The following is a 22,519-nucleotide window of genomic DNA, read 5'->3' on the forward strand; positions in this document are numbered from 1 at the left end:
TATTGATGTTTTTATGCAATAAAGAAAATATCAGAAAAAGAAAGAGGCTTCAGGGTGTGCTGGTGTGCCAAGGTTTATGCTTCAGGATATTAAGATTTTGTTAGTTTTCAAGTCTTAAGAGAACTGAATATCAGGTCCTTAGCAATTTTTGGGTATGAGCCTTTTAGCTTTAAGATATCTGATATCTGTTTATTTGTTTTTTAATATTTCTTAATTAAGAATTCATAAAGCCAAGTCCAGGTCTGAACTTTTCTCTGCTTCTAGAATCCAAACTCTAATCCATGCCCTGATCACTTTTGGATTGGTCTCCTATAGCTTCCCAGTCCCTATCTCCTCTTACCCCATTAGGTTCTGTGCAACTATGAAAAAAAATCTTCCTCTTCTGTCTCTAGCTCTGTTTTTCCCCTCAAGGTCATATGCGTCCCATAATTTACATTTTAATCCATCTTTCCTATATGGTTCCCTTTCCGTCCTGTGTCTACTCTATTCCCTTTTACCTCCAAGCATTTCTTTTGCTCTTCCTTACTTCTGGAACTTTCCCTTAGTTACATCACTTCTTGCTCAATATGTTATATAACTCTTCTTTTTTTAGAAAGGTATTTTATTAGTCTTCAACATGCACATTTTCACTTCCTCTGTGATTTATGAATACTGATGCTGCCAACCTTCTATCATTTCTGTCTCCTATTACTTTTCTTTTTTTTATATATCATTTTTGTCTAAATGGTTTGTTTTAATTCCTCATTTTGGGGCCCTTTTACTAAGTTGCACCAAAAGGGGCCATGTGTTATAATTAGCGTGTGGGTTTCCCCACATGCTGAGACCACTTTTAGCACGGCTGTAAAATGGACACATTTCCATTTTCCACATTAATAGCCAGGCACTAATTTCCCAAATAGTGCATGGCCGTTAGCATATGAGCCCTTACTGACACCTTTTTAATAGGTGGAAAGGGCTCACACACTAATTGTGCGCTAATCAGTTGGCGTGTGGCAATGTAGTTGCACTAACCGATTAGCACTGGACACGCCTAATCTCCTCCCCTAAAACATGCCCCTGTGAGCAGATGCCTGAACTACCACCGAGTGCCTGAGCGTTAGTGCTTACTGCCGATAGTAAAAGGACCCCTTTATCTTTAGTGTTGATATTTAGCTTCTACTGTATTGTGTATGTTTTCAAGAGTTATGTAAAAATAAAATATAACCAGTTGGTGAGATCTTTATTATCTTTCTTATGAGACTCCCATTTCACTAACTGGGTGTCCCACAGAAAGCAGTTGTGTCATCATGGGACATTGTTTTTCTTTCAACTGCCAATTAATTACATACTCTCTGGAGTAACTACCACTTTCTGCCCCCTCTTTCTTTAGTAGTGTTTCTGGCTGACAGTATTATAATAAGCTTTCAATCTTACTTATGCTCTTAAACTGTCAAAAATATTCAGGCCCACACTGTAAGTCTCTCAAGTAAAACATGCACATGAGTATTTGACTATCTTTCATTCAGAAACCCTCTATCTACTATTGATAACATCTAATAATGCTCAAAAAAACAGCATTAGTTGCTATGCCAAGCAAGGCCTCTGACCTTTCCAAGTGAGTGGGACAGCAGCTATTAATGGTGAAGTTTTATTTATGTTTTTACATTTGTGCACGCAGTTGGATTTTAAATTTTTGACTGATTACATGTTCTCACAACTCACACCACTACCGAATAGTCTCAAACTTGTATAAGAATACACCATTTTGTTTCTTCAGTGGGGTGGGGGGTAGGGGAAGTGCAGTTGGATGTTGAAAATGCATGCTAATGTTTTATTTTTGTTCCTTTCTGGATATACTGTTCTGTTTTTAAGAACCAGTTTTCCAAATCACTCTCAGTAATTTTTTTTATAACCTGTATCTTAACATATTTTGATTTTGCAGGGGGTTTTTTTATATGCAAGAAACTTTACAAGTACCACAGTACAACAAGAGGGAGATTGTAAGCTCTTTGAGCAGGGACTGTCTCTCTTTGTTAAATTGTACAGCGCTGCGTAACCCTAGTAGCGCTCTAGAAATGTTAAGTAGTAGTAGTAGTAGTAGAATGTCAAAAAGTGAAGATTAAACTAAGACACGCTTGCCCAGTCCTTGAGGGCTGAAAACAGGCCACATTTTCAGGATATCCCAAATGAACATGCATCAGAGAGATTTGCATACAATGGAGGTCGTGGGAATGCAAATCTCTCTCATGCATATTCATTAGAGATATCCAGGAAAATCTGTGCTGTTTGAAGCCTTCAAGGACTGAACTTGGACAAGCCTGATCTAGAGTTTAAATCCAGATACAGAGTCAAATCATATCCCTGACTGTTATTCTGAATTATATATATATATATATATATATATATATATATATTGTGATATCCCCCTTCTCACTCAGGGTAACCTGGTTCTCAATATGCAGATCATATGCAAATTAGTGTGCAACCCCTTCTCGCTCAGGGTGACCTGGTTCCCACTAAGCAAATTAAACAGGTCTCACCAACTGCATATTTCTCAGGCAACTCTTTATTCCAGCACCTGGGCACACTTCTTCTAGCTTAATACTTTATACTTTCGTAGGTCTTCACACTGAGCCTCCCCACACAGATACATGGGCTCAGTACTAGCTTCAATATTTTGGGGACTCCCAACCCCAGGCTTTGCAGCCTGCTTCTCTCAGTACTGGGACACAGTCCTTCCTTCTTTGGACACACAGTTCCTATAAGTACTGACACACAGTCCAACACTAATGCTTTAGGGACTTCTTACCCCAGGATTTTCAGTCCACCCCAAGTCCATAGGGTTAGCTCGTATCTTCCAGGGGAATCTCTCTTCTTCTGCTGCCAGCTCTCTTCCCCTCCTTTCACAACTCAGATGGGGTATAAAGTGGTTAATTAGCTACCCAGGACCCAGCCCCTAACCTGCTACACCTGTTGCCACCCCCCAGGACTCTCCCCGGTCCTAGCAACCTCTTACTTCTCACATACCCCCACCCTTAAAATAATTGCTGCTGTACCTCAGCAACCCTCTAAGCCTTCTTCACTGAGGAGCAGCAATTCTTCAAAGAGGACATACACTTTTCCCGGCTCATCCCTGCTCTATCCATGGGCCTCACCACCCCCCATCTAGGCTCCTCTTCCCCCTCTTAGCACCTCACATGGCCCAGGCCCTTCCCATTCACTAGGCCTTGAGGGGCTCTCACTGCAGCGGGCCCTACCTGACCCTCTTCTCCTGCAGCCTCCTCCTACCTCCTGGGTGCCCGATGATACCATGATCCCTCCGAGGGAGGGGTCACCTAGCTCACCTAGGTCCCTTATCTTCCTCTTAGCACCTCACATGGCCCGGGCCCTTCCCTTTCACTGGGCTTCCCGACGATACCATGATCCCTCCAAAAAAGAGGAAACCTGACAACTCCTCTCTTAGCACTTCACATGGCCCGGGCCCTTCCCTCTCACTAGGGCGCCCGACGATACCATGCTCCCACCGAGAAAGGCGCTCTGGAGCAGGTCCCTTCTGACCCTCATCCCCTGCAAGTCCCAACACTTAGTTCTCAATGTCCATCTTTTTAGATTTTCTCCATCAGCCATCGACCCAGGCAAGTGCTCTGGCCTTCTCCTCTCCGGTTGGCCTTCCTCCGGCTTCTCAGGCCTCCATTCTTCCTGGCCGTCCGATGGGGTGCAGCCTGCAATCACAAAAACAAATCCAAGTGTGGCCTGTTGACTTGCCTGGCCCCCCACACTTGAGCTGCACCTGTGGCCCCCTCCATCCCCTACAGCCACTCCCAAGCCTCCAGATCTTACAAATCCACCCTCACCTCCCCCCTTGGTACCCTTTACCTGGGATAGGTGAGCAAAGTGCTTTTGCTAGTGTTGGCCCCCTCAACGGGCTCCTGGAACACGACCTCTGGAACCTCCAAGGATATCTCCATCTCACTTCACTGGGGATACACCGACTGCCTGGGTCCACACCTGTCCTCAGCTCTTCCCTTAGCTTCACCTTCCCACCAGTGGTATTCATCTGCCAAGAACAGCACAGATCCTCTGACATCCTTATCATCCAATGGTTGTTCAACAGTCAGGTCCCATCTGGGGTGACATTTGTGATATACCCCTTCTCACTCAGGGTGACCTGGTTCCCACTAAGCAAATTAAACAGGTCTCACCAACTGCATATTTCTCAGGCAACTCTTTATTCCAGCACCTGGGCACACTTCTTCTAGCTTAATACTTTATACTTTCATAGGTCTTCACACTGAGCCTCCCCACACAGATACATGGGCTTAGTACTAGCTTCAATATTTTAGGGACTCCCAACCCCAGGCTTTGCAGCCTGCTTCTCTCAGTACTGGGACACAGTCCTTCCTTCTTTGGACACATAGTTCCTATAAGTACTGACACACAGTCCAACACTAATGCTTTAGGGACTTCTTACCCCAGGATTTTCAGACTGCTTCTCTCCTTTGGACACACAGTCCACCCCAAGTCCATAGGGTTAGCCCGTATCTTCCAGGGGAATCTCTCTTCTTCGGCTGCCAGCTCTCTTCCCCTCCTTTCACAACTCAGGTGGGGTATAAAGTGGTTAATTAGCTACCCAGGACCCAGCCCCTAACCAGCTACACCTGTTGCCACCCCCCAGGACTCTCCCCGGTCCTAGCAACCTCTTACTTCTCACTATATATATATATATATATATATATATATATATATATATATATATATATATAATGCAGCAATTGAAGTCTGTGTTTAGAGGATTGATGTTCTCTTATAGCCAACCAAATTGCCTGAAACATGTCTGAACAGTCCCTCTAATTTATAACACATTCCTGGATTTAATTGGACAGACAGCTATCAAAGGTGAGCACCAAGTGAAGAAGAGGAACGGGAAGAGTGTGATTAGATCAATGAATTATGCTATCTGTAGCTAAGCAGATGCTTAGGGTGTGAAAAAAATACATTTAGGACTAAGTGTAAACAGTTATAATTTATTTACTAAGACACCATTTGACATGAATGAGTGAATGGTTTAAGTATCAAGGTCAAATGTTTCACACTAGTCTACATGTCCCAACTTTGGGAATGTGTACCTATGAGATTTTTTTTTAAAGAAAAGTTATGTTTATTTATTAAATTGTTCTCTTTCCAATTAAAAGGCTCTAGTTCTATGAATGGCTTCAGTTCTACTGGAATTCTTATCCCCCCTCCCTCCTCCCTCCCCCCACCCCATCTGCTGCACATTTCATGTTACAATATAAAAAAAAAGTGAAATGAGTCAACATAAAAGTGGTAGCTACTACCTTTTTATTCAACTAAGAATTCATTTGTGACTTATTTTAAAGAGCTAGCTATGCTCCCTTTCTCTGGTCTGTGCAGAAGAAAATAGTCAATGTAGCTGCTTGTATTTGGGGAATCAATATCTTACCCAGAAAGAAGGAAATTATCCTTCCCAATAGTGAGGACTCCCCATGACAAAAACTCTGCACCTACAAGGGTCTAGATTTAAATATTATCTCTCTCGAAAATGGAAGGCCTTCAGCTTTTGGTTATTGCAGTATGGCGATCATTGGGACATGTTTGTCTTTGTATGTTTATAGCACCTGTCAGCCGATACACGAAAAACAAGAGGAGGCTTGTAAACTAATCCCCCCTTTAGCTGAATATTTAATGCTGTCTGCTCGACAGAAGAGCACAAACACTCTACTTTTCCAATGCTTGTCTCCCTTGCCCTCTTATAATTTTCTCTGGGGACGGATGGGTTTCGATCTTGGTCAATGCAAGTGCCCATTTACTTGGAGATCTTTACTTTCCAGTCTTGGCTTTCTTCCTGTCTCCTAAAACGAAATTTACTTCATTTTAGCCACCTCAGAGCAGACTTCTGTGTATATACTTTCAAGAAAATCTGATTGTCTGTATGGATTTTTAAATCAGATTTCCCGATCGAGTTCAGAAATATGTAAACTGTTTTGTTGTTTCATGGGGCAATAGAAGCACCCATACCTCAGATGCCGATCATTCAATCCTAGCAGATCATCTTTTAAATGCAACAACTACTATTTAAGTAGATTAAAGTGCCCAGTAATGGGAAAACAAGTGCCCAATTCAAGACCAATTGGAAGACATTTAAGCTTGAGGAAGCTGCATTATGCACATTTATTAAATTGAGGCTATATTCACACTTCTTGTGGCTTGAAATTTGAACCAGTATTTTCTTCCTCTGGTCTTCCTACTTGAAAGAGTCCTTAATGTGCAGGAGAGTATCTCATATCATCTAACTTACTTTAGATGTGCAAGTTAGTGTCTCAAAAGTTGTGATTGCATTTGAATTGATGACTGTGCATTTAAACCACTGTTCTGTTCTTTTCCACAAAATGGTATGCAGTTGATGACTGCTGGACAAAGTCTGTATTTCCAGAATGCTTGGCTTTCGGGGATAACCTTATTTTGTTGCCTTTAAGCATCTTGTTTCAACAGCCTTGCCTCTCCACATATTATAAAAAACTTTAATTTCAGAATTACATTAAAACCCTATTTTTTCAGATATGCCCTACAATTAGAAATTGTTTAATGAGGAAATGTATCAGTGCTGTTAAATTTTCTTTGTATGAGACACTTTTCTATGAAATAACTACTTCATGACTTCTAGCTCAGACCTATGGTTGTCTATATACACTCATTGGGGTTTTCTTTTTATCTACTCAGCTGAAGTTCAGAGAACTGAATAAATTCAATCTCTTTACTGCCATGATGTCATCCTAACATTACTGGATATTTACCAGCCTGTTTAGAGACTTCATGAGCAGGAGGAACACGTTATTATCCATTTGCTCTGTAAAGAATATAAATGAGTGTTCAGTAAGGTGATATGATCTGAACAAATTTTTTACTGACATACCAGTACTGATCTATTCCTGGGTTTACTCCATTGTAAACTTTTTTTTCTTGTGAAAAGGACTATAAACCTCTGCATACTACAGGATAAAACCAAAGATGCATGTCTATCACTAACAAAAAACAAGTTGAAAAGTGTTCACCCTAAGAATGCAGAAAGATGGGTTTTGCTAACAGAGTATAGCATTGAGGTGTTTATCTATGAGTTGAAAAGGCAATTATGATTGATGAGGGGCTAAGGGGCCCTTTTATTAAGCTGCATAGGTACCAATGAACGTCAATTTGGAACTACTGCCCGGCTACCGTGTGGCCCAGGCGGTAATTTAATTTTTTACATTGTGTTCAGTATGTGTGCCGGAAAATCTATTTTATTTTCTGGTGCGCGGTGCTAACTGGGCAATAATCGGCATTGTACACGCACTGATGATTACCACCCGGTTAACGTGTGAGACCTTTAACGGTAAGTGAATGGGAGGTGGTAAGATCTCAGGACCAAAATGGATCTGCGCCAATTTTCATTTTGCTGCACGTCCATTTTGGGGCAAAAAAAGGCCCTTTTTTGCAGGTGCACTGAAAAATGAACCTGCACGCATCCAACATATGCGTCTATACCAGTGCAGGCCACTTTTCAGCGCACCTTAGTAAAAGGACCCCTAAATGAGTTAGTGATTGGCTGGGGAAATTATGAGTGGGTGGTGGATCTGAGTGGATGAGAGGATGGGTAACTGATCAGTGACAAGAGGTTCAGTGAGTTGATGAAGGTGGTCAGTGGAAAGTGGATGAGTGCATGAGTGGGTGGAGGGGGGTTATAAATAGGGGGCTGGGATGGAAGGATAAGGTGGTTTGAGTGGCATGGGGGCTGATTTTGTGAATGGACAGAAGGTTATAAAGGATAGGCAAGTGATTAAGTGGATAGAATAGATTTACGTAGCATTTGAGCTCAGTGAGTGTGTGTATGGGGGTCTCTGAGTGCTGGGAATGGAATAAATATAGAAAGTACTAGTAAAAAAGCCCCGTTTCGGTATGAAATGAAACGGGCGCTAGCAAGGTTATCCCTCTCTCCCTCCCTCGCTCTCTCCCTCTGTCCCCTCCAAGTCCCATGGCCCCCTTTCTTCCCTTCCGATTTCCAGGCCCTCCCTCCCCCCCCCCCCTCTTTCTCTCTCTCTCTCCCTCCTCTCTCCTTCCCTCTGTCCCTCCCCCAAGTTCCAGTCCCCCCTCCTCTCTGTCTCACAGACACGTCCTTGCGATGCCTCCACCCACAGCCCTCCCCTCCCCGACACTGGCCCCGCCCATCCCCCTACATGCACATCGCCCCCCCTCCAAAATCGCCAACCCTCCTCTGCTACCCTCCCCTCCCCCCCTCTTACCGGGGTCCCGGCGGCAGCAGTGAAGAGCCTCGCGAGTCTGCTGCCTTCCCTTCTCTTCGCTCTCAGCTCTGACTCTGGTTCCACCCTCATTTCCTGTTTCCGCAAAGGCGGGACCAGAGTCAGAGCTGAGAGCGAAGAGAAGGGAAGGCAGCAGACTCGCGAGGCTCTTCACTGCTGCCGCCGGGACCCCGGTAAGAGGGGGGGAGGGGAGGGTAGCAGAGGGGGTTGGCGATTTTGGAGGGGGGGCGACGTGCACGTAGGGACGTCTCTACCCACTCCTGCTGTTCTTCAACACGCATCTCTCACTGGGATCGTAACCTGCTGCTGACGTCAGGCAAGCAGGATTCTACTGCTGGCCAGTGACGTCAGCAGGTGATTATGATCCCAGTGAGACACTTTAGAACATTCACATAGCAGGAGGAAGTGACATCACCGGGTGAGATGGCAGCCTAACTCTGAAGCTCTGTCTCCCCGCTCCAGAAGTCTGCCTTAAAAAGCAATAAAAAGCAGTCGCTAGTGGGAGAAAACGGCGAATAAGGCTTGCTAAATTCCCCCTTCATCAGAATCGACGATGAACAAAACCCCTGCTACGCGAAAGAAGGAGAACGAGTGGTCCGAGAAACCCATGGCGGGAACGGGGGCCAAACGCCACGAGTCGCTAGACCGAGCCTCACCTTCAGACTCTGACTCGGCCCTGTCCCAGGCTGACCAGCGATACCCGCCCTCCAAAAAAAGTATACCGACTGAACTACGGAAGTTCCTTTTGAATATTCAGGCAGAGATTAAGCACTCGAAGGATAAAATCCTAGAATGCATGGACTCCCTGAGCACGGATCTCCGTGAGTTGGGGGGGCGGGTGGAAGACATGGAGGTAAAACTCGAGGAACATGCTGAGACATTGATTAAACACAATGATAAACTGCTTGAACTGGATAAACAATGTCTGGACTTAGAATATAAGATAGACGACTTAGAAAATAGAGGGAGGCGAAACAATCTTAGGTTTCGTGGAGTGCCAGAAGGGGGAGAAACAGAGGACGTTATGCAGATTGTGCAAACCCTATGTGCCACATTGCTTTTCCCTGAGGCTGAAGGGAAGACTGTAGAACTGGACAGAGCACACAGAGCGCTTGGTGCACGCAAAGAACAGCAACAGCGAGATATCATTGTCCGCTTCCATAAGTATGAGATTAAGGAACAGATCATGGCAAAAGTGCAGAAGGTGCAGAATCTTGAATTTGGAGGCGTCAAGATCTTGGTGTATCAAGATTTATCACAATATACCTTGCAGCAACATCGCCAAATGAAGCCAGCTCTGGACATCTTAACAAAGAACCAACTGCAGTATAGATGGGGCTTCCCATTCTCCCTGAACTTTACCCTACAGGGCAGTAAATACCATGTGCGATCTCTACAGGAAGCCTGGGAAGCGCTGCACGTAGCGGAGCTGGTGAATTCCGCTGTCCCACCGGGGGAGCTGGCGTCATCTACAAAGGCCAAGTTGCAGGGATGGCAGCGAGTATCGGGACCAGCTTGACATAGCAAATCTAAGAGATGACCGGATAGACGAGTTCAGAGAACGACAGCTGGACTGAGTATATGGATTTAGAAATGTCTTTTTTCTTTTAGTCTAGCCTGAGTTGCTAAAAGAGGCGAGAAGGGTCTGGGGACAGTCAGCTAACTATTGCTGAGATGTGAGGGATGTGGGGTTATAAGCTTGAATGGATTGTGTGAGTGATATGCTGCGGACGGCAGGAGATGGCTGTGTATGGGCAGGGTTTATGGTATGTTGAAGGGGGAGGGTCAGGCTTGTGCAAGATGGCTACAGAATGAGGATTTGCAACTGGGCGGGGGAGATGTGTAGCTGGGGTGCCGGGGGTGTGGTGAGTAACTTCCTCGTAGCCCACCTAGGGGTTACATACCCCTGGTTGGTGTAGTAGTGGGGGATGTTGGGGAGGGATTGTGGGAGCAAGAGGAGGGAGGGACATGGGAAGGGAGAGGGTAGGGGTAAAGTCTTGGACATAAAGAAGTGTGCTACTCACGATAGGGTTGTGCGATGCTCTCACCATGTGCAGACTTTAGCTTTTCTTTCAACATAAAAGACATGTGCCCGGAACTGAAGATAGTCTCCTATAATGTCAAGGGACTGAATATGCCCACAAAACGACAGAAGCTCTACGGGGAACTCCACCAGTTAAAGCCGTACATAGCTCTCTTGCAAGAAACGCACCTGCGTCGAAATATGAAAAATTTCTCTCCTGTCCTGGCTACTCGGGGGTCTATTGCGCATCCAGTGCCGACTCAAGGAGGGGGGGAGTAGTGATATTGCTGCACTCCTCACTTGGGGCGCAGGTGACGCAGATTAAAAGGGACCCAGGGGGGGCGCTACATATTCTTACAACTTATGCTAGACCAGGTAGCTCTCACAGGTGGAATTCTTTGCTAAGATTAGAAATTTCTTGGTGACTTTTGCCACAGGCGCACTAATACTAGGGGGAGACTTTAATGCAGTTATAAATCCTGGGCAAGATCGCTCAGGGTTAGCTAGAAAGGAGGGACACAAGGAGGCGCAATCACTGGCTGCTCTGGCCTACTCCCTGGGACTCTTAGACCTTTGGAGATTAATACACCACTCAGAGAGGGACTACTCTTACTACTCCCTGGTACACGAAACATACTCCCGTTTTGATTATATCTTTTTAGATACTACTCTGGTAGAACTAGGACTGGATGCTGGAATTGGTAGTATGACAATATCGGACCATGCCCCAGTGAGGGTCATTCTCCCAAATATCCAGACTGAAGTAAAAGATAAACGCTGGTCATTAAATACGAGTATGTTGCAGGAGGAACAGGTGGTGGAGGGCTACAGACAGGTGCTTAAAGAATACTTGGAGCATAATGTAGAGTCTGGCCCGGAACTGCATGTAGTGTGGGATGCCTTGAAGGTGGTCTCCAGAGGGTATTTTCTGCAGTTGGTTAGTAAACGTGCTAGGGCCCGTAGATCTCGTATAGCAGCCTGTACAGGGCGGATACACATATTAGAGCAACAGCATAAGGCATGTCCGACGCCACAAATTTGGGATGCTCTGTGTAAGGAGAGACTGGCACTGGACTCGGTGTATTCGGAACAACTAGATCTAATTAGGGCGAGACAGGGCATGCGAGCATACGAGTTAACTAATAAGGCTGGGCGACTTCTGGCAATGCAGTTGTGAAGACAGAAAGTGGATAGAACGATTAAGCAGGTGAAAGATGCTGGGGGAGGTTTGTTACGTCACTCGACACTTATCCATCAGCGCTTTAGAGAATATTACCAAATGCTATATGAGCAGGAGATTGATCCTCCCCGGGAAAATGTAGACCAGTACTTGCAAGACAATGATCTTATCCTGCTGGCTAGGCAACACCAGGAGCTGTTGGAGAAACCTGTTACCCCTAAGGAGATCCAAGACGCAATTGGCGGTATGCCCTCTTGTAAGTCCCCAGGACTTGATGGCTTTTCCAATGAGTTCTATAGGACCTTTGCTCCTGAACTGGCTTCGTTGCTCGCAGACATGTTTAATCAAGTGGGGGTGGGGGGAACTCTGCCGCCAACAATGTTAGAGGCTTGGATAGCGGTGATCCCCAAATCCGGTAAAGATCCCAACGAGTGCGGCTCCTATAGGCCTATCTCTGTACTAAACGCAGATGTTAAAATATTGGCGAAGGTCCTCGCTAATAGGCTGGCGCCGTTACTTCCGACCCTTGTGCACCCTGACCAAGTGGGCTTTGTCTCTCACAGAAAGGCGATGGATAATGTCAGACGCACTTTAGATCTCATGTACTTGGCTAAGCGAAACCAGAGACCTTTGTGCCTCTTAAGCCTAGATGTACATAAGTACATAAGTACATAAGTAGTGCCATACTGGGAAAGACCAAAGGTCCATCTAGCCCAGCATCCTGTCACCGACAGTGGCCAATCCAGGTCAAGGGCACCTGGCACGCTCCCCAAACGTAAAAACATTCCAGACAAGTTATACCTAAAAATGCGGAATTTTTCCAAGTCCATTTAATAGCGGTCTATGGACTTGTCCTTTAGGAATCTATCTAACCCCTTTTTAAACTCCGTCAAGCTAACCGCCCGTACCACGTTCTCCGGCAACGAATTCCAGAGTCTAATTACACGTTGGGTGAAGAAAAATTTTCTCCGATTCGTTTTAAATTTACCACACTGTAGCTTCAACTCATGCCCTCTAGTCCTAGTATTTTTGGATAGCGTGAACAGTCGCTTCACATCCACCCGATCCATTCCACTCATTATTTTATACACTTCTATCATATCTCCCCTCAGCCGTCTCTTCTCCAAGCTGAAAAGCCCTAGCCTTCTCAGCCTCTCTTCATAGGAAAGTCGTCCCATCCCCACTATCATTTTCGTCGCCCTTCGCTGTACCTTTTCCAATTCTACTATATCTTTTTTGAGATACGGAGACCAGTACTGAACACAATACTCCAGGTGCGGTCGCACCATGGAGCGATACAACGGCATTATAACATCCGCACACCTGGACTCCATACCCTTCCTAATAACACCCAACATTTTATTCGCTTTCCTAGCCGCAGCAGCACACTGAGCAGAAGGTTTCAGCGTATCATCGACGACGACACCCAGATCCCTTTCTTGATCCGTAACTCCTAACGCGGAACCTTGCAAGACGTAGCTATAATTCGGGTTCCTCTTACCCACATGCATCACTTTGCACTTGTCAACATTGAACTTCATCTGCCACTTGCACGCCCATTCTCCCAGTCTCGCAAGGTCCTCCTGTAATCGTTCACATTCCTCCTGCGACTTGACGACCCTGAATAATTTTGTGTCATCGGCGAATTTAATTACCTCACTAGTTATTCCCATCTCTAGGTCATTTATAAATACATTAAAAAGCAACGGACCCAGCACAGACCCCTGCGGGACCCCACTAACTACCCTCCTCCACTGAGAATACTGGCCACGCAATCCTACTCTCTGCTTCCTATCTTTCAACCAGTTCTTAATCCATAATAATACCCTACCTCCGATTCCATGACTCTGCAATTTCTTCAGGAGTCTTTCGTGCGGCACTTTGTCAAACGCCTTCTGAAAATCCAGATATACAATATCAACCGGCTCCCCATTGTCCACATGTTTGCTTACCCCCTCAAAAAAATGCATTAGATTGGTGAGGCAAGACTTCCCTTCACTAAATCCGTGCTGACTTTGTCTCATCAGTCCATGTTTTTGTATATGCTCTGCAATTTTATTCTTAATAATAGCCTCCACCATCTTGCCCGGCCTTCAACAGGGTCCACTGGTCCTTCATGTACAGGGTTTTGAAGACCTTGGGTTTTGGAGCACGGTTCAGGGGCTGGATACAGGCATTCTACTTCTCCCCCAGAGCATGCGTTAAAATTAATGGAAGACATTCAGGATTATTTTCCTTACTTAGGAGCACATGGCAGGGATGTCCTCTATCCCCCCTTTTGTTTGCCATTGTTATGGAACCGTTCGCCTCAAAGATTCGGCAAGACCCGCTGATAGCGGGACCCACTGTAGGAGGGAGAATGCATAAAATGGCACTTTTTGCGGACGATGTTCTGCTGTACGTGACTCGCCCCCAGGTTGCGTTCCCTAGGCTCACTCAGCTTATCGAGGAATACTCTGTAGTGTCTGGCTTTAAAGTTAACATGGCAAAATCCGAGGCTCTGAATGTTACCCTACCAGAAGATACAGTTGCAGAACTCAAATCTACCTACGCCTTCAGATGGGCTGGTAGACATATTAGATACTTGGGGGTGAATCTCACCTCCAACTTATCAGAACTATTTTCAGCCAACTATAGAGGTCTGACTCGAGCCATTGCGACAGACATGGAATGCTGGGGTGAGCTAGAAGCTTCATGGTTCGGTCACATAGCTATTATCAAGATGAATATACTACCACGACTCCTATACTTATTCCAGGTGCTGCCTGTAATGATGCCCAGGTGATTTCTTGCATCTTTGCAGGATCGAATAGTGTGCTTCGTCTGGGCAGGAAAGCATCCTAGGTTGTCTCATACTCTATTATATCAAGAGAAACGGCGAGGAGGCCTGGCGGTCCTGAATATTTTTTGGTACTACCGAGCGGCCCAAGGGAAGGTAGCCCTGGAGTGGTATCAAGGATATCCAGATAGACAGTGGGTGCATTTGAAACAACATTCAATGGGAGCGACACCGCTGGGGGCACTTATGTGGCTACCGAAACCATTTCGCAAGCTAGGTGAGAGTGTGTGTCCCTCGGTGGAGGTTACTCTTCACTACTGGGATAAGTTGTCCCCGGGAGGTCGATGCATTCTATCGCGTATGACCCCCATAGCCTACAATCCTTTATTCTTGCCAGGGACGACGGAGGGGGTTTTCACGAGATGGTACAGGGAAGGACTGCGAATATGGGACCAGCTATTTGATGGAGACACTTTGCTTGAATTTGGAGCACTGCAGTCACGATTCCCCGGGCTAGTGAGAGACAATTTTGCATACTACCAATTAGCACATTTCCTCTGTACTGAGGCAGTCAGTTTGGTAATTAAAAGGACCAAAGGATCCCTGGAGGAGATATGTGAAAAGTTAACCACTTCCTGGGGCTTGATTGGTACACTATACAGACACATTGCTGCACAGAACTCTGGTTATGAATCTCACAGGAGGGGAAGGGAGAGGGAGTTAAGATTGACCCTGGGAGTGCCGGGGTGGGAGAGAATAGAACGGGCAGCGACAAGGGTGTCCACACATGTACCGCTTAAGGAAAACGCAATGAAGGTGCTATATAGGTGGTATCTCACCCCTGACCGTCTCCAGCGCATATATCCAACTATGTCAGGTCTATGCTGGAGGGGTTGTGGTATGAGGGGGACCATGGGGCACCTCTGGTGGAGTTGTCTCAAAGTACGAGCTTTCTGGAAGGTGGTTCAAAGCAGGGTGCAGAGCTGGTTACAAGTTCCTATTCCAAGGGCACCGGAGGTGTTTCTTTTTGCTGCGAAAGTAGAGGGCATGACCTCTGCACAGCACAAGTTGTTGAGGCAGGTGGTATGTGTCGCCCGAGTGACAATCGCACAGCATTGGAAACAACAGGGAGTCCCTTCAGTTAAGAAATGGCACAATAAACTGAAATACGTGTGTGAGATGGAAAGGCTCTTGGCAGCCAGAAAACATCAAATGAATAAATGGCATGATATATGGCAGTTTCTTGTTAATGCTGCAAGTAATGCTTAGAGAGAGAACAATGCAGATGTGTAAGTGGTATGTACTAAGATATTTGCATGGGATGGGGAGGTAGGGGGGAGGGAGGGGATGGGTGGGGTTTAACAGAAGAGGAGGGATTTGAAAAGAGGGGGGAAGGGGAAAACTTTATATAAAATGTTGAAGTTTATAAAGTTTACATTTGATTGCAGTATTGTGGTAGTAAGTTGCACTGCTTGGTTCTAATTTTGTTTGGATTTTACTGTTAACATGCAAGGGCAGTGTGACAAACATTGTATGTTGTTTTATGAGATTACTGAATAAAGACTTCTTACAAATAAAAAAAAAAAAGAACATTCACATATCAAATTATTATTAGATGTGCAAATACAGGCTGGAATTGATTTGATATTGCTACAGGTATAGTTTGACTTCCCTTACTTTCCTCTCCTCCTTTCTCGTATCTTTCACTCACCCTCTTCCTTTCCTTTCCCTTGTCTCTCCCTCCACCCAACCCCTTTCCACTAAAGCTCCATTGCAGGTCATCATTTACCTCTGTTGGCTCTTCATAGTGGCTGCAAGATCTGCTGCTCTCTGCAGGCAAAGGTTCGGAAATTTATGTTGACTCTTTAATAAGCACTGGCACAATTCCTGTTGCTATCTGCCATGGTAGGTATAGGAATCTCTGTCATCTTCAATGAATGTTGCCAGTGAGGACGTGGGAACCTCCACCAGCCTCTTTAATGAATGTCGCTATGGTTCCTGCTGCTCTCAGACAGTAGGAATGTATGAACTTCCACTGTTTCTTTAATGAGCATCACAGAGGGTCCTACTACTCTCCACCAGTGGTCTATCTAGTTATCTAGATTGGAGTTGGTTCTATTCAACATCAGGGATTAGTGGAAATCTTTAGCATTTTTTGTACATGCTACTAAGATCTACAATGGAGTGTACACATTTGAAAGAGTAGGCAGAATGAGAATTTTAAGAAAACGAGGCATAATATAAAAGCTTCCAGATTCTATATATGGTGCTCAAAATAAGCCATTTAGTTCCAGTAATCAGATGCTAATTGGCACTGAATGACACCAATTTGAATTTACATGCACACCTTGCTATGTGCTATTCTATAGAGGACATGATTTGAGGTTGCAGGATGGTAGACTTAGGAGGTGGTGGAAAAGAGAACTGTGGCAGAATTCAAGGTGGTGTGGGATGAACACAGGGGATCTCTAATTAGAAAATAAATGGTATAAAAAAAAAACAAAGCTTAAAGGTTTGCAAATGTGTTTGCATGTCAAGTGGTGCTTAGATGGCAACTCTGGTTATATCAACTAAGGCCAGTGCTGGGCTGGCTTGCATGGTCCGAGTTCCACATATAGCAATCCGGATTAGGATGGGCTGTAGAGAGCTTCAACAGAAACTTCAGTAATTTGGAATGTGAGGGCAGTGCTGTGCAGACTTTTATGGTCTCTGTCCCGTAAATGACAAGATGGATTCAAATAGGCTTTGACGGCAACTCCTGTAGTTGGAACATAAGAACAGCGCCTGGTGGACCTATACAATCTATGTCCCTGAAACAACAAAGAAAGACCATTATCAAGTACATAATATCATGTTCATTGTTGATTTAATCTAGAATTGAGAATGAATGAGACTGTTGGGCAGACTGGATGGACCATTCAGGTCTTTATCTGCCATCACTTAATATGTTACTAAGTTAATGTGTGCCCAAATTACATAGTGTGCAACTCAAAAGGGGGTGTGGTCATGGAAGGTGCATGGGCGGGTCAAATGGGTTCTTAAAATTTGTACACGGTGTACAAATTGAAAGCAGAGAATTATACCTGGTTTCAGCAGGCACAAGTCCTGGCACCCAAATTTGGCTGCTGAAATCTGCACCCAATGCTATTCAATGATAGCTGCTTATCTTTGAGTGCCCATTGTAGAATAACATTGAATGCTGGTTTTTTTTGTGCCAATTTTTGAGCGCCATTTACTAAATCTAGCTCAAGATGTGCTAAATCATGTATTTAGGGTGCAGAAGTGCAGGTGAGCAATACATAGTAGTGATGAGAAGCTGATGTGCATTGATCTGGACAGAGACCACATGCTGATAATGTCTGATAATCTCATAGAAGACAATGACCAGAGCTGAGAGATGATAGAGTGCAAGAAAGGTGCATAAAAAGTAGAAAAGGGGGAGGGGTAAATATTCTGCTAGAAGCAGTCAGTGTTTTTTGGCCACCACTGATGTCATGCCCAGAAATTCAATACTGGGTCATATCTAGGTAATGGCACTGAATATTTGGTTATGTGTGTGGCTGGCAGGGTTGGCCCAAGGCAAATGCCGCCTGAAGCAGAGCTAACATGCCACCCCCCAGGCTGAGATGCCACCACCTCCGGGCGGCGTTTACCTCGTCATGTTCCAAACCCGGCAGCGGAAGTGATTCCCATACGCTGCCCTGCTGCTGGCACCCATCTCTTCCCTTTACTGCAGCTGCCTGAGCCTCTGATGAAACAGGAAGTTACATCAGAGAGGCGGCTACAGAAAAGGGAAGAGGCGGGTGCTGACGGCAGCAGGGTAGCATATGGGAATTGGTGCTGCTGCTGCTGGGTTTGGAAAGTCACCGTGACGAGAAAATGCTATGAAGAGGGAGATGCCACTCCCTGAGATGCCACTCCTGAAGAGTGCCGCCTGAGGCCCCCACCTCAGGTGGCCAAATGGTCAGGCCGCCCCTGGTGGCTGATTATCCTATATGCAGTTAAGTGCAATATTCAGCATGTGAAACCAGATGATAAGACCAAGTTTTATGTGGTCCAATTTGCCAAGTTAACTTAGGGGACCTTTTACTAAAGGGTTGGCGCACGGCAATGCGCTTGTTGCGTGCCAATCCAGGATTACCACCGGGCTACTGCAGGAGCCTGGCAGTAGTTCCTACCTCCAGCGTGAGCCATTTCTGGCACTACAAAAATATTTTCTATTTTTGTAGCACTGGTTAGCACGGGAGCCCTTACCACCACCTCAATGGGTGGTAGTAAGTGCTCGCCTCCCCCCAAATGGCTATGCGGTAAGTGGTTCACTTACCGCATTGCCATTTCTTTTTGAGAAGAAAAGACAGCCTTGCTTAATGGATCAAATATGTATCTGTCTTAGAGGAAAGAAGAGACATGGAATGTGAGAAGACAGGCATTTCAATATCCCAAAAGGTATAATCAGGTTGAGGATAACTTCCTGATAATTTAATGTCATGAGTCCAAGTTTGATGTATAGAAAAAAAAACAAGTGAAAAGATTCATCATGTTTAAAATTGAGCCAAATCAGAATGGGAGTTCCATACATACACAGAAAAGGAATGGAAATAATTTTATGACGCATGTTCCACATTCTTTCCTCATCACATTCAGCCCAGTGCTGCTAAACCCTTGTTTCTGATGAGCTACCTCTGAGTGATTCTGAGGTGTATTTCATTTTTTTTGTTGTAAATTCTACTGTGAAACCTAGTGAATGACCCATTTGGCTTTCGTAATGGCTGCTATTTGTACTGCCAATTAATACCTGCTGCTATAAGACAGTGGCACCCTGTGATTAAACTGTAAAATCCATCTTTTCAATTCTGTCGGTAGTGACATCTAATGGTTAATATATTATCATGCTTGACTTCATTTTATTATTCTTTCCAAAACAATAGAATGTTTCAGCATAGCTCCATTTTAAACGTTCCTCCTCTCTCTTTTCCTGATCAAAGACACAAACAGAAACTACATAAATACAGACATGTACACATATGAAGTGCATAAAGGTTGGAAAGAATTCCATGAGCCATGCTCTTCTTGCTTTCCCCACTTGTTCAGAAGAGAAATGCTCCAGAATAAAGAAGGTAGATTCAGGAATGACAGCTGAAAATATTTCTAGATGAAAAAGATGGTAGATTCATGGTTGAACCAGTGGCGTAGGAAGGGGGTGCGGGAGGGGCGGTCTGCCCCGGGTGCACACCGCTGGGGGGGGGGGGGGGGGTGTCGGCTCCACTGGTTCCCTGCTCCCTCTGTCCCGGAACAGGTTACTTCCTGTTCCAGGGCAGAGAGAACAGGGAACCAGCGGAGCCGACGCAGCTCCCAGCGACGTGCACTCGGGGCGGACCGGCCCTCCCGCCCGCCCCCTTTCCTACGCCACTGGTAAGAATGCACTCCTGGGGGGGGGGTGTGCTGTGCAGCACCCAAGGGTGGGGGTGCGCAGCAGCGAACCGCCCTGGGTGGCAGCCGCCCTCGCTACGGCACTGGGTTCAACTTCTGGACCATATGATGGAGATAAGAATAATAACAGAATTTTAACAGGCACAGGAATTTTCAGTAGCAAAGAAGATGATAATGAAACACTTGGAGGGGCATAATCGAAAGGGGCACCCAAGTTTTTCTGAGGACATCCTCGCAGGATGTTCCCGTGAAGGGGCAGGGAAACCCATATTATCGAAACGAAAGATGGGTGTCCATCTTGTTTCGATAATATGGGTTTCCCTGCCCCTTCACGGTATAATCGAAAGGTGCTTTTTTGACACCTTCGCCGCTTTCCCGTCGCCGAGCCGGCGAAAGTTCAAGGGGGCGTGTCAGCGGCGTAGCAAAGGCAGGACATGGGCGGGCATGGACGTGGCTACCAGACGACCGGCTTTTGCAGATAATGGGAAAAAAAGCGGCGTTAATCAGTATTTCACTGGGTTACTTGGTCCTTTTATTTTCACGACCAAGCCTCAAAAAGGTGCCCCAACTCATCAGATGACCACCGGAGGGAATGGGGGATGACCTCCCCATACTCCCCCAGTGGTCACCAACCCCCCTCCCATACTAAAAAAAATAAAAATAAAAACCATTTTTGCCAGCCTGTATGCCAGCCTCAAATGTCATACCCAGCTCACTGACAGCAGTATGCAAGTCCCTGGAGCAGATTTTAATGGGTGCAGTGCACTTCAGGCAGGTAGACCAAAGTCCACCCCCCCCCCCACCTGTTACACTTGTGGTGCTAAGTGTTGAGCCCTCCAAATCCCACCAAAACCCACTGTACCCACATGTAGGTGCCCCCCTTCACCCATAAGGGCTATGGTAATGGTGTAGAGTTGTGGGAAGTGGGTTTGGGGGGGATTTGGGGGGCTCAGCACCCAAGGTAAGGGAGCTATGCACCTGGGAGCTATTTGTATATTTTTAAAAAATTTTTAGAAGTGCCCCCTAGGGTGCCCGGTTGGTGTCCTGGCATGTCAGGGGGACCAGTGCACTACAAATGCCAGCTCCTCCCACGACCAAATGCCTTGGATTTCGCCGGGTTTGAGATCATCGGTATTTTTTTCCATTATCGCTGAAAAACAAAACTGGCCATCTCAAACTCGGCGAACTCTGGCATTTGGCCGGGCTAAACCGTATTATCGAAATAAAAGATGGCTGGCCATCTTTTTTGATAATACGGTTCCGGCCAGCTCTTGCTGCGCCACAAAAATAGATCGCCAGCAATCTATTTCGCCGGCGCCATTCGATTATTCCCCTCATAGTCTTTATCTGCCTACATTTTTCTATGGTTCTTACCTGTCAAATATCACTTAGGCAGATTTTTTTGCTTCTATGCAGGAATGAAATTACCATGCCACACATGTATTCTAAACATTTATGTGTATAATCAATGTGTAAAAATTAGCACTAGGAGTGAGATAAAATGGCATCAGGATGCAAATGTGCAGCGTGGTGAGCTCCATGAAGGCATGGCTCCATTATGGGAAGCGTAAGGGTGCAGTTTGTGCTTACCTGCCGAAGAATGCCTCGACCCCCACTTCCCAGTGAATCATAGTGTCCTATGTGGTTCCTGCGATAGTAGGTGCAGATGTGAGTCTGATGGGCACTGTGACTGGAGAGCTTGTTGTCAGTGGTTTGGAAACCTTACTGAGCCTGGACCACCATGAGATCCTCAGCGGCCTTGTCTAGGTGGAGCTGGTGCAGCTTCACAGCTGGGACTGGATGCGCAATATGCTTTCATTTGAGGCTGTTTTGATGGGGTCCTGTGATGACTCCCCTGGATTCCAGCCCTGTACATCAGGAGGGAATGGAGCAAAGAGAAGCCAGGGGTGAGTACGAGATCTTAGGGAGTAAAACTCAGCAGGTTCCATTTGAGGCTGGGAAACAGGCTCTTTAAATCAATGAGTTATAAAGAAGAAAGAGATTTGTGGGAAGCATTCAATTCTTTGGAACGTTCTGTTTCACTTAAAGTGGATACGTTTATGGAGTTATTTACTTGGAGTTTGACTTTAGCTAAAAAGAATGAGGAATTATTAGAAACCCAGAGTAAAAAATTGGAAACTCTGGAGAAAATGGTGGGAGAAATGAAGGAATATCAGACTAAGCTTATTAAGGAATAAAATATAGTCCATAAAATTCTAGAATAATGGAGAACTATAATAGGAGATTGAAATTGCAGTTTATTAACTTTCTCATATCTCCGTTAATAATGCCCATGCATATGATAAATAAATACTTTCAGGAGATTCTTCAGATTTCTAATGAACTGTTACCACCTTTGAGCAGGGCATTTTATGTTCCTGTGGGAAGATAAGTATCTGAAGGTGTTAACCAGAATAAAGAAGATGAGTCCATAGACTAGACAATTTTCTTTTAGAAAGCTCTCAGTCTGTATTGTTTATGAAATCTACCTTGATAGTAACATTTGTGCTCGAGCCAGATAGAAATTAGATACAACGTTTATATTTTCATTTTAAATCAGTTTCCTTCTGTGATTGTAATGTGATGATATTTCCTGATTTATCTAGGGCAATGCAAGCTAGACAGAAAGCCTTTTTGGCAAAACATCAGCAAGTTTTAGCCTTAGGAGCTATGTTTTTCTTACAGTTTTCTTGTAAATATTTCATTAAATTTCAGTCTCAGAATTTTGTGTTTATGGAACATTGTTCCTTAGGCCAATAGCTATCTCTTCTATAAGTATAGAAAAAGATGCCTCCTAATAGATGATGCATTTAACT

This window comes from Microcaecilia unicolor, chromosome 9 (assembly GCF_901765095.1).
Source record: "Microcaecilia unicolor chromosome 9, aMicUni1.1, whole genome shotgun sequence".
NCBI lineage: Eukaryota > Metazoa > Chordata > Amphibia > Gymnophiona > Siphonopidae > Microcaecilia > Microcaecilia unicolor.